This window comes from Gadus macrocephalus, chromosome 19 (genome assembly GCF_031168955.1).
Source record: "Gadus macrocephalus chromosome 19, ASM3116895v1".
Classification (NCBI taxonomy): Eukaryota; Metazoa; Chordata; class Actinopteri; order Gadiformes; family Gadidae; genus Gadus; species Gadus macrocephalus.
Window position 1 is genome coordinate 17,184,111 of NC_082400.1, and position 10,207 is coordinate 17,194,317.

At 43.9% G+C, this 10,207-nt stretch overlaps 1 long non-coding RNA gene across 3 annotated transcripts; it reads left to right on the forward strand.

Moving 5' to 3' along the window:
• The first annotated feature begins 789 nt into the window (after nt 1-789).
• LOC132447876 (uncharacterized) lies at nt 790-2,185 on the forward strand. Of its 3 annotated transcripts, XR_009523245.1 has the most exons (4): nt 790-889; nt 969-1,120; nt 1,596-1,684; nt 2,045-2,185. It is a non-coding gene; the product is annotated as an uncharacterized LOC132447876 (long non-coding RNA). The 3 variants fall into 3 exon arrangements; XR_009523246.1 differs by lacking the exon at nt 790-889 and having other exon boundaries at nt 946-1,120; XR_009523247.1 differs by lacking the exons at nt 790-889; nt 969-1,120 and adding an exon at nt 1,237-1,465.
• Nucleotides 2,186-10,207: the final 8,022 nt, after the last annotated feature.

Genomic DNA, 10,207 nt, shown 5'->3' on the forward strand with positions numbered 1-10,207 from the left:
GGTCGGCCCGGTGGAGGTCCAGGCGGTCGGCCCGGTGGAGGTCCAGGCGGTCGGCCCGGTGGAGGTCCAGGCGGTCGGCCCGGTGGAGGTCCAGGCGGTCGGCCCGGTGGAGGTCCAGGCGGTCGGCCCGGTGGAGGTCCAGGCGGTCGGCCCGGTGGAGGTCCAGGCGGTCGGCCCGGTGGAGGTCCAGGCGGTCGGCCCGGTGGAGGTCCAGGCGGTCGGCCCGGTGGAGGTCCAGGCGGTCAGCCCGGTGGAGGTCCTGGAGGAGACGGTCCCGGCGGTGGACGGCTGGGGGATCCGGCTCTTTCTCCAGGTCAATCTGATCAACGAGAAAATCAAAGAGCGCAGCCATGAACTGGTGGTATCGCCATGTGGGGACTAAACTCAAATGTTTAACTCAAGTAGCTGCAGTGTTCCCCCCAGCGCTGTGTGGTTAAGGCCGTCTTAACAGTAGGGCCCCGCCTTGACTACCAATGTAGAATTATATATAAAAAATAATTATGCAATAACAAAGTGCAAAACTCGTAGGGAAAGAGAACATACTTTCCTCAAGTACAAAAAATATAGATAAATAATTTGTCTGTAATACTGTTCAAAACAATAGTCGTGCCATAAAGCATTTTGAATGCAATTGAAAAGGCGGTTGTATGTATTATTGCGAACTGAAACCCTCACCGAAGGACCCCCCCCCCACCTTGACTAAGACATTGTCTGGGGGAAACACTGAACTAGGTTGTATCACTTAGTAGTGAGTACACTAGGGTAGCTGGGTTATCTCCAAATGGTAACTGAGTGTTTGCTCCAGCAGGATTGAAGGAGTCACTGGGGATGAAGATCACTGCTCAGGGGCTGACGACCCCCCCCCCCCCCCCTCATCTTTCTGGAGAAGGTATATAAATCTACAGCTGATGTGATTAAAGTTCTGCATTTCAGATCCGCTGATAAAGGGTCCCATACCGTATCCACAGCGTCCTCAAGGTGCAGGCGGTCAAACCTCCACCTCTTTGAAGACACCAAGCAGCTTGATGACTGACTGGTTCCTTATACTCCGGACCTCGTCCCGGAGCAGAGGACGGACCAAAGGCCTGCAGCGCAGCAGACTAGAGACTCTGTGGAACCGGTAAGATACTGGAATCACCATCTTGAAGACATTTTCATTTATTCAACAGGGTTAGTTTTGTTTGGCGGGTATGTTGCTATGATACTAGGGGCTTCCTCTGTGACAAACCTTCTAGAGAATAAGATCTGACTTCAGCCAATCAGTGGGATGTCCTTGAACAAGAGCCAATGGCTGAAGGTGCTCAAACGCATTCTTTTGACTCGCTCCTCTACTATTGCTGTACTCAAGCTGGATGGCTATTTTGCTCCTTCTACTGACAAAATAAAGTCTGCCACCTGCTGGCCAATGAGGGCGTAGCAACTCGGGGCACATTGGAAACATGATAAGAAGAGCCTGTTTTTGATGGTTGGATCGTACACCTAAATGTTTTTAAATCAAAAAATCGCTGAACCCCATGTTGGACAATGCTTGTTTTCATCCTTTCTATGTTTAGCTTTGATTTATCCATACCTTTTCTTGTGACCATTCCCCTTAGGTTCAATTAAGTTGACCTCTCCTTCAGGCGACTTAAAGGGAGACCAGATGTGCGGCAGCTGGGTGTCATGGTGCAGAGACCCAACGCTGGTAAATATTTACTTCCTCCTTGAACAGACCTAACGTGTCAAACAGCAATTATATAATCCCTCCTGATCTTTATAAAGGTCTGAAGACCAGACTTTTCTGTGAACATCTCCACTGACTAGTGTGCTTTAAATTAAAGTTAATTAAATGGAGTAACTCCAATGCACCTGGAGGCTCGTATTGACATTTTTTTTAAACCTGGTTCTCCAGCACTAGGACGGTTGCGGTAAATAAATGCTTGTTTTTTCGCTAATTTAAGTCTATGAAATCAAATGCTGATTGAGACCAGATGGGGCTGTTCCTGCATTTATATTTGATTGCCCTTGAAACTGATTCAACTTTTTGCATCAATTTACTTCACAGTACTGAACTACACCAGTGTGTCCTACTCCCCATAAACCCTGAGGATCCCTGGCTACACCAGCACTTTAATCCACACCCAACATCAACACACAGTGCACACTCTATAGAGCTCGTAAGTCCGCCCCTTGCGGCGGGACCTCGTGAGATCGTAAGATATGACTGGGTTTCAATGGAGAGAAAGTAATTATTTTCTCCATTATGTTGCACCACATTTTGGGGGAAGAATGTTTGAATCAATCTTTGTCATTTATTTCTGTACTCCATATCTGTAATCCCAGCTGTTGTATTTTAACACGGTAGCTGGCAACCCTCTTTATAGGGAGCGACTAGAGGGACAAGGCTGGAAGAAAACCTGAGCCTGGATCTTAACCTTCTTTCTAAACCTAATGCCGCATTTTAACTGCAAATAAAGTGAGGCCTAAAGTAACTTGACTCTCTTGCCTAAACTTGCTTGCCTAAACTCGCTTGTCTAAACTCGCTTGCATAAAACCTAAACTCGCTTGCATAAAACCTAAACTCGCTTGCATAAAACCTAAACTCGCTTGCATAAAACCTAAACTCGCTTGCATAAAACCTGAACTTGCTTGGCTAAACTCGCGTCACTTGCCTAATACCTGAACTTGCTTGCCTAAACTCGCTTGGCTAAACTCGCTTGCATAAAACTTAAACTCGCTTCCATAAAACTTAAACTCGCTTGCATAAAACCTAAATTCGCTAAGCTTGACTCGCTTGCCTAATACCTGAAGTCGCTTGCCTTAAAACCTAAACTTGCTTGTCCAAACACGTTACACAAAGTTAACCATCCATAATCTTTAACCCAAACCAGACTTGTCCCTGGGTCGCTCCACTTTAATTGAGAAGTTTCTTCTTTTACCTCATCTGCGTTTTGAGTTTCGTTCTTTGAGGGCTTGAAGTGCTTTGGAGGATATTTGAGCCTTTGTTTGCCGCATCAATGAACATGCTTTATCTTTACCCATTTTGTTTTGGATTGCATTTCTATGTGTAATCCGGCCAAATGTTCAGTGTCCTTACATGTAATGTCTATGGTCTGACGATAATCTGACCTCTTCATGAAGCAGAATGTGTGTGAATGATGTCCTGTGAGCTCCAGGCTCTCTGTGGGCCTGTCAACGTCTCTTTAGCAAAAGGTTGGAGAGTGAAATTCATTTTTGTGCCATTTTCATGTGTTCCTGAGTATTTCAGACCTGTGGTGTTTCACATGAGACCTTAATGGGAACTTTTCTTTTTCTGCCTGCATACGTAATGCCTACATTAGTAGGGTGATCACTGTTGATCCCAATATTGATCATTAACCACCTCATTCTTTTATGATTTTTTTTTTTCAATAAGGATTACAAATCATGTAATTTATGAGCATCTTTGCAAATGGCTCCAAATTTCAGATTGTGTAAAAACTAATAATGTAACCTGCTTGATTTTTAAAGAAAATAAAACATCCAAATATCATTAACCTGTTTTGTGTTGCTCTTACCATGTGGAAATGAAACGCAGATAGATATGTTTAGCTCTGATTTGCTGCCTCCTTTTGGTGTGGTGCTGGGATTTGTTTAATATACTATTATAATTTCCAGGATAAGATAATAACCTAGTATAGCCTACCCGGAAAAGAAGGGATATGATGGCCAGGGGAGGCTGTTTCGGTGTCCTTTCAACATGTGAGCGGATTTGTGAACATTCTCGGTGAGGGAAATTCAATTGTAAACGTTAATTAACATGCAGGACCATTCAGCGAACACTTCACATATTTCTCACCAACAGAACGGTCACTCTTTGCGCTTCTTGTGATTTTTAAAGTCCTGGCGCCCCCTACTGGAGTTCTTTGATAATTCTTGCCCGCGGTGACCTCGGTCACATTTCTTCCTCAACTCTCCTTTCTTGGCCAAGAGATCTGTGACAACTGTCTCTGGCTCTCTCTCCTTCTCTCTGTGTGTCTCTCTCCTTCTCTTAAGCCCACCACACACCGGTGCGCATTTTACGCGCGTCAATTGCCGCCCCTATAGCACCAATGCCCAGCTTGAGCCATTTCGCAACCAAAATCTGTGGTTACCGCCGATATGTTACTCATATAGATTACCGTTAGAATTAAACAGCAAAGATGGAGACATGTTAGAAGTCAACAACATAATTTATTGCACCAATTTAAAATTCCAAAAATACATGCAGAGCCGAAATGTACCGATGAAACGCCACGTCACAAGGCATATAGGCTACAATCAAATGATTCTATTGCTCTTGTGTGGGAGGTCGCTTTCGAGCTGCACTTGGCGTGTCCACTCTTTTAATTCAGCCATCGTGGTTAAAATGTTATATTGATCAATGACAGACATGGCCTACTCTACAAAAAGTCATGCGGAGACCAGCGGTTGTCGGAGAATTTCTGCAGGCGTTTTTTGTTGCGATTGTTTGCCGTAAAGCACTGTAGGCGCTTCGGTGAGGCTGTGAGATGAAGTTCATTGTTTATTGGACCGTGTCTAGTTACAAAAATTCCTAACGGTGCACAACCGGAAAGTTGAGAGCGTGGTTTCTGCAGTGAACGTAGACTGCTGCGGGAAACTGCTGCGATGCGTTCCCACCATCATCACACTGCCAAAAATATGAATTTCACATAAGTTCAGGCACTGACTGATACGATCATATTAACCGGTATGCTGACTACTTGTACACAAGGAACCATTTTGATTTTACTGTATAGATTTAGAGAAAATGTCATTTGAAAAACGTACACAAAAAATGGACCATTGAGACGTCTTTGCAAAATGGCATTATGTCAGCACTTTGAAGTGGGCTATAGACCGAATTTCACATAAGTTCAGGCACTGACTGATATGACCATACTAACTGTTGTACCGACTATTTGTACATGTTATTTTACTGTATAGATTTTGAGATAATGTCATTTGAAAAACGTACACATGCATATTCTGCTGGCCAATGGAGTCAAAGGTCCGCACTGGCGGCCAACTTGCCACAGTCAGCTGCTCACCAATAACACTGTTGACTTGGTAGTGGTAGCCTACATGTACTTTTTAAATAACCATAACCACCTTGCTACATTTTCAAACGGTTTGTTTTGTTATAAACGTCAGATGTAGTTACGGCACTGCATACTTGATACTGATGAATAATTGTTAGATTCTAAAAAAATTGAAATGTTCTAAATTAGGTACAATATTATAACCACGTTAATAAGGTTTGTAAGAAACCAAACCGTTGGTAAAACGGTTGAAAATGTAGCAAGTTATGGTTATTTATAAAGTACATGTACCACTACCAACACAATGTTATGGGTGAGCAGCTGACTGGCAAGATGTCCGCAAGTGCGGACATTCTAGACGCCGCCGTAAGACGGCTAGTATTCTATATATCTACACGCGTAGGTGAAGGGTTTTATTTTGAAAACGTTGCGAGATACCACCCAAAGGCTGTTTAGAGTAAAGGCGCACGAAGATTTTGTGTGACGGCTGTCTTAACCGCGGATGAACGAATGGCGGCTCACTTGACCGCAGTACTTGTGGAATCATAATTTTGATTTTATCACTTTCATCCAATTACACTAAACACACTAAATAGAATGTTTTCAAATTATGCTTCGCAAAGCAAGATGATAACTGACCAAAGATGACACATTTAATCTCTTTATCAAGATTTCGAACTCTCCGTCCGTCCATTTATCCATGTAGCTCTCGGTCTGTCTATCTGTCTTTCTGTCTGTCTGTAAGCAACACACATTAAATAATATAAATACAAATGCCTTCCTTTACATTGGTCTTCGTCGTCATCTAGCCATCCATGCCAGGGGGTGCCATGCCGTAATTCCGACGCCTCATTGTTCCGACGTCTCAATGGTCCGAAATATTTCCCATTAGATCGACATGCCACTATGCCGACGGTTCAATGTTCCGAAAACGGAACCCATTGGTCCGAAGGTCCGTTTGTCCGACTTTTCAAAAAGGAGGCTGGAAGTTGGCATGCTGTAGGCCTACTGGAGTCGGCCATCCATGTGTTGCTTGCATGGTCCCATAGTGTGTTGGCAGGTACCAGTACATGGCGTTACTTCCAGCCAGCTGTTGTTCCTTGGTACTAAATGAAGAGCATCACACATACACACACTCATATACTCATGGATTTTTTTGGACTGAGCCGAGTGCTAACACGTACACACATGCATTACACACATTGATGGACTGTTGAGACCGCTGAGTGGGAACACATGAACACATGCTACAAACGCTCATGGACTGTTAAAACGAATGTGCTTGGATGAAGACTGTTGTCAGAATAATCGAATAGCATTGTATCCATTGGTTAACTGCTTTAGATATTACATGTCGGGGACGACATCTGAGTTGTAGGGGAGTGTGTAATGGTTATAAATATGTGTTGTAGTAAAAAGGTTTAAAATGTTTAATGCAGTAGATAAGTGCTTCAAAATGCAAAAACAGACTTTTCTCACTATTTTTATCTTGACTACAAACTCGCTTGTCTGCCCATTACTGACTTGTAATGGGCAGACTTAGTAGTAACTACTCAGTAGTTACTTGTTCTATGAAGGCCTTTGCCTGGCCTGGGAATGTTGCTCTTACTGTGTCCACCAGGTGTTCTCTGCCAGCATTCGACTGTTTTGATATATTATTTACAATGAGCCCAATGACATTAGAACCAATAATTGGTCGAGCAATATTTCCCTTCATTACAAGTGTGGGGATGATAACTTCTGTAGTGGGAGCCCCCGCGTAAGCTAAACTAAAAGTTATCTCTACCCAACCCACATATGGCATGTTCTCTCCATTTGCTGCCACTATATCTAGAGTATCTAATGTGTCCAAAAGCTCAGAAATATCTCTGTCTTGCGTCTGGTAAGTTAACTTTTTTCCACAGGTCATCAATAATCGTTACTTGGGAACCCGGCCGAGTCCCACAATGCCTGGACAATTTGACCTCGGATGAAGCAATCAATCAAGTATTGTTCACCTACTAATGGAGCCATTTTTGCCTGTTTTTCTTTCTTTTTGTAAGTATTTACAGTAACACATGACGGTGATGAACACTCTTTTTGGTGTAAAGCCCAATTATCTACTTGACATGGCCTAGAACAGTAGAGCACTTCTTTACATGTGCACAGTGCTGGGACGTTGTGGTACTACTGGTCACTCCCTGTCCCGTGTGAGCGACCTTTCCCCGTTTAAAGCCTCACCTCCAAACTGTCTTTGTCCCCTTATTCGACAACCAGCAAGGAAATGCTCGCTGCTGCCACACCTATAACAGTGCATGCAATACTCCTCCGTTCCGCTCTGTTGACAGCCAAAACATCTTCTCATACGCCCAGGAAAGCTGCGCTGAGGGGCAAACCTTTGCTGGTACTGGGCGTTCCCTCCTCTGTGTCTGGAGCCAGGTGTGAACCAGTACCCCTGTGCCTGATCCTGCACCTGCTGATCTGAAAACTGTGGGACAGTTGTAACATTGGCTCCACCTGCTGGCGGTTGCGGTCGAGGCGTGTATTGGGGCTGTTGCATAGACTCTCTGATTTGTGACACTTCAGCTTTAAGTTCTTTGAACATAGCCATTTCAGACCTAATTTCCTCAAGCTGAGACAGAACATTAGGTTTGAGTGTTTTGTTTAACAGTTTTTTTCCTTCACTTCCACAGGAGCGTCGCTTGACTGTGCTGAATTGATATTGGCGAGCCGTTGTCCCAAAGTTTTTCTCTTATGTTGACTCTGTCTCAAGTGCACATGCCGTGTTCATTCGCTCAAGTAGCAGTTCATCAGCGATGTCAGTTTGCTCAAGGTAAGGCTGAAGATCGCGCTTGACGTTGTCATTTAGTAGGCCAGTTAACACAGTGTGAAGAAAAAATGTCTGCACTAACCCTGGGTCATATTGGAGAGCCGACTCAGACTCCTGCGAAGCGAACAAAATCTTTTGTCTCAGGTCGAAACTACGAATCAGGAAGTTCTGTGGAGTTTCTTTGATGCCCTGCACCTCTGAGGACAGTTGCTTATAGAGGTCAGTTGCACTTTTCTCCTGGTAATGAGAACGGAGTATTCGCCTTAATATGGGTAAAGTCAAGTTGGATTTTCCCTCTAAATAGCTACGAAGTTGCATGCCAGGGTATATTGCTTTTATTACTGCATCTACAATTTCACTCTCTGGAAACCCCTTGTTTAGGCCATGTTCGATTTGGCGAGCTAAGCTTGAAAATGTCAATCGATCTTTCTGACCGGGCTCACCGATCTGGCCATTTACCTTAAAGTCCTTATGCCATGGAGGAAGTGTAGGGGGGTGGGCTGTGATCTGTGTAAGCTTCCTAGTGGGAACCATGTTTTTAGTTTCTCTCATTTCTTGTTTGTCATTTGGTTTCTGTGTGTTTGCCAACTGAAGCTGCAAGACCTCAATTTCCCTTAATATTCTTTCCTCCTCGTCATTCTGTTTTTTCAGTGTGTCGCTTACTTGTTTTAACGTGCCATTTTCAGCAGCTGTCTGGAGCTCAGAAATGTTATATTGGAGATGGAGTAATCGAGACATCCCTTCATCTTCAAGTTTTCCTAGCTCTTCACTCTGTATGTAGTTTGAAATCAACGTGATGAGGGCTGCTCGACCCTTGCCAGTCACATGCTCAAACTCAGCTCCGGTGATGGTTAGACTATCACACAAATCCACTAGATGATCTCTAGACAGCACGCACAATTCCTGTATTACCTCTAGCTGTATTTTCTCCAATTCTGATGAATCCATCCTTTTATTTATCTTTTTTAGAGCCTGGTTATTAGCGTTGTGAAGTGATACCTTTTAATCTTTGGGTAGTAGTTGTAGCTCTCCTGGTATGAAGTAATACCTCAGATCACTTGCATTCAGCCCTCGGACAGTCGGGATCTCACTGTAGCCAATACACCACCACCTGCTCTCGAAGTCTGGGTTGTTTTAGAAGAGTTGCATGACGGTTGGGGGACATCTGACGTAGACGCTGACCAACACTGCACACAATCCCAGCGGGGCCTCCAAATGTTACGCCCCTGTGAGGGGGGTATAGAAATAACAACGAGGACGCAGTGTTGTGGTCAAGTCCAAAGTTGTAATGGCCGAGAAAACGGCAAGCACGCTATTCCCCCCTACAGGCTGAACGAGGCAAAACAAAAATAATCGAACACCGACCATCGAAAGATTGAACGCAAAATGAGGTGGAATAAAGAAACTCTGCAACAACTTTCCTAATTTAGCTCTTTAGAATAATTTTGTAGCAAATAAAGAATAATGATTTTTTTAGATAAACATGGAAATAAAGAACATATTTTACCAGCATCACTTCATAACTAGGGCAGAGCAATGGGTAATAGATAAAAAATAGTGAGAAAAGTCCGTTTTTGCATTTTGAAGCACTTATCTACTGCATTTAACATTTGAAACCTTTTTACTACAACACATATTTATAACCATTACACCAGCAGTGCACTTCCCCAAGCCAGACTGTTGGCTTGAACGGTCACAAGAGGTGAATTTATGAAGCGCACGTTATACAAGGACTAATGCTTTTACTGTAAAGAAGTCAAACGGTGAGTGAAAAACAAATAGAAATTGTATCTTTAGTAGCTGTGTGTGGGCCTATATGTGTTGTTTACAGTGGGCTTTTAGCCTAAATAATTTCGCTGGTATTGATTTAGTCAAACGTATACCTCATACCGTGTGCGTGCGTGTGTGCGTGCGTGCGTGCGTGTGTGTGTGTGTGTGTGTGTGTGTGTGTGTGTGCGCGCCCGTGTTGAGAATTAGACCTACGCTCTCTGTCCATGGGGCTGAAAAACCGTGTCGAAATGAAGTGAAGCGTTGTCACTTTCCTCTCCAATATTCATCGTGAACGTGATATGTAGGCCTATGTTGTATTAATGTGAGAGAGCGAGAGCGCGAGCGAGGTATACAACTCTTTATAAGTAGTAGGCCTATTGGCATAATGAACCTAATGCGCCTCCTTTTTGAAAAGTCGGACAAACGGACCTTTGGACCAATAGGTTCCGTTTTCGGTAATTGAACCGTCGGCATAGTGGCATGTCGATCTAATGGGAAATATTTCGGACCATTGAGACGTCGGAACAATGAGGCGTCGGAATTACGGGCAGGCCCCTGCCAAGGGAAGTGAGTGGAGAGGAGGCGCCGC